This window comes from Littorina saxatilis, linkage group LG12 (assembly GCF_037325665.1).
Source record: "Littorina saxatilis isolate snail1 linkage group LG12, US_GU_Lsax_2.0, whole genome shotgun sequence".
NCBI classification, from domain to species: domain Eukaryota; kingdom Metazoa; phylum Mollusca; class Gastropoda; order Littorinimorpha; family Littorinidae; genus Littorina; species Littorina saxatilis.
Genome location: NC_090256.1, coordinates 32,439,178 through 32,441,117, shown reverse-complemented (window position 1 = coordinate 32,441,117; position 1,940 = coordinate 32,439,178). Strand labels below are relative to the sequence as shown.

Below are 1,940 nucleotides of genomic sequence, written 5' to 3'. Positions count from 1 at the left end.
ATTCCCTATTCGGCGGTCTAAATTCTAACGTGTTTTGTCTATTGAAGACAATTGGATGAGAAGTTCTGGTCCCTTCAGGTGCAGTAATCATCTGCTACTACTGGTAAGGTCTGGCGCTCACCTATGTAACTTCAGCAGGACAGACGACGCACTGCAGATGATCCCAGCCCGCTACACGTTGTGTGAAAGGAAAACAGGCCAAGTACTCGTCATAATCCCTATTGCAGCATCAATAATATGCAGTGCGTCGTCTGTGCCGCTGAAACTGCGCAGGTATATTCTGCCCTTAACGTTCCCAAACGGTATAACTACATGCGTGAGTGGGTGGACAAGGATTTAGTACAGAAAGAGTAATTCAGGTTTTTGCGCGACTAATAAATAAGGTGACAAGGTTGCACGAGGTGAGGGTCGAGCGTGAAGGAGGAAGGGGGGGGGGGTGGGGGGGGTGGGGGTGGTGGTAGGTGGGGGTGGGGGGGGGGGGTGGGTGGGTAGAGGGGGGGTGTCGAGGAGGAGAGAGGGGATGGGGCGACTTACGTAATGGAGACGCTTGCAAAACGTCGCTTATTATGCGAATGTTTTTGGTTCTGGCGAGCATGATGATGACGTAGGGAGTGCAAACAGCAAAAGATTTATTTTGTAAAGGGCATTAATTTGTAATCATCGCTGACAGTGTTGACAAACCTCGTCGCGTCTTTCCGCAAATCTCCGTCTGTTTCACTGACTTACCTCGCTGACATGATGGGTGTTACGGAGGAAGCTTGGGGGAGGGAGGATGAGGGGGGTAGCTGAGGACAGAGTGGGGCGGGGGGGAGGGGGGCTGGGGTCGGTACTCCATGGAGGAGTGGTGTGGCAAACATCCTGGGACAGGCAGAAAACGGATGGTGACAAACAGGTCAGAATACTCGACAGGAAGCTACGAAGATGAAGAGAGGATGAGCTGGGGGGGGAGGAGGGGGGAGAGGGGGGGTTGAGGTTGAGGTTGTTGTTGTAAAATTCGGATCGGGAGAGAGGTGGTAGGGGTACAGGGAGGGATTAGTAGGGGTCCGATCTGCGTGTGATTACCTGACCTGAAGCTCGTGACGCTGCTGACACTTGGCGGCACGGAAAAAGCGTGTCGTTGACAACATAAAAGCCGGGGCCCCTCCACTGGTTCTTCACTTGTCCTCAATCGTTTCCCTCTGAAGCAAGTCAAAGCTAAGGTAAGTGCCACCAACGCTTTTCTGGACCTTACTTGTGTATTCCAACCTGAAATGTTTAGTTTTGTATTGTTGTGTGTTGGTGTTTTTTCTTCTTCTTCAGTTGAGGCTTTCATGCATGCTGCTAGGATTTGTTTCTTCGGCAAATTCCTCCCACCCCCCCCAAAAAAAAGAGAAAAAAAAAGATACAAGTTTGGGCAACGTTCGATCTCGAACTAGGATTGGTAACGTACTGCCGCATTTCTCTCAATGGAAATTACCTGAGACCATTTGCTAAAGAATAGTTATGGTGGTCGAGTAAGTCAAGTACCCGGCAAAAGAAACGCGATACCCTTGTGAAAACTGTTGCGACTGTTTGATTTTTTTTCGTCAATTTGTTGTTAAAAAAAAAATGTTTAAAGGAATCCGGAGAGGGTATCTCAAAAAAGGAAAACAAACACGGCAAGGATATTTTACAACAACGAACAAATAAAAGGTCCAAGATATATTTCGTATAGCCAAGACGTGTGCGTGTACGCGTGCGTTTGCGTGTAGATTTTGAGGTCACAAGTACGCGTCAAAGAGACTTGGTTCAGATACACACGACGTGACGAAAAAGATGCACTTGATGACGTTAAAATGCATTTGATGACGCTACACGTACACGTTCTGAACAAAACCTCTTTTTCTTGACGTCTCTAAACCCTCGTTACATTGGGGGTAAAGGTGTCGCGTTTCTTATGCCGGGTACTGTACATTATAGTC

General features: G+C 48.2%; 1 protein-coding gene across 1 annotated transcript in view; it reads left to right on the top strand.

Moving 5' to 3' along the window:
* Window positions 1–1,072: 1,072 nt before the first annotated feature.
* The window catches only part of LOC138981764 (uncharacterized PE-PGRS family protein PE_PGRS46-like), a 13,230-nt gene continuing 12,362 nt past the window's right edge, over window positions 1,073–1,940 (top strand). Inside the window, exon 1 of the mRNA XM_070354838.1 lies at window positions 1,073–1,199. The gene's annotated coding sequence lies outside the window, so the exon portion shown is untranslated. The remainder of the gene's footprint in view (window positions 1,200–1,940) is intronic.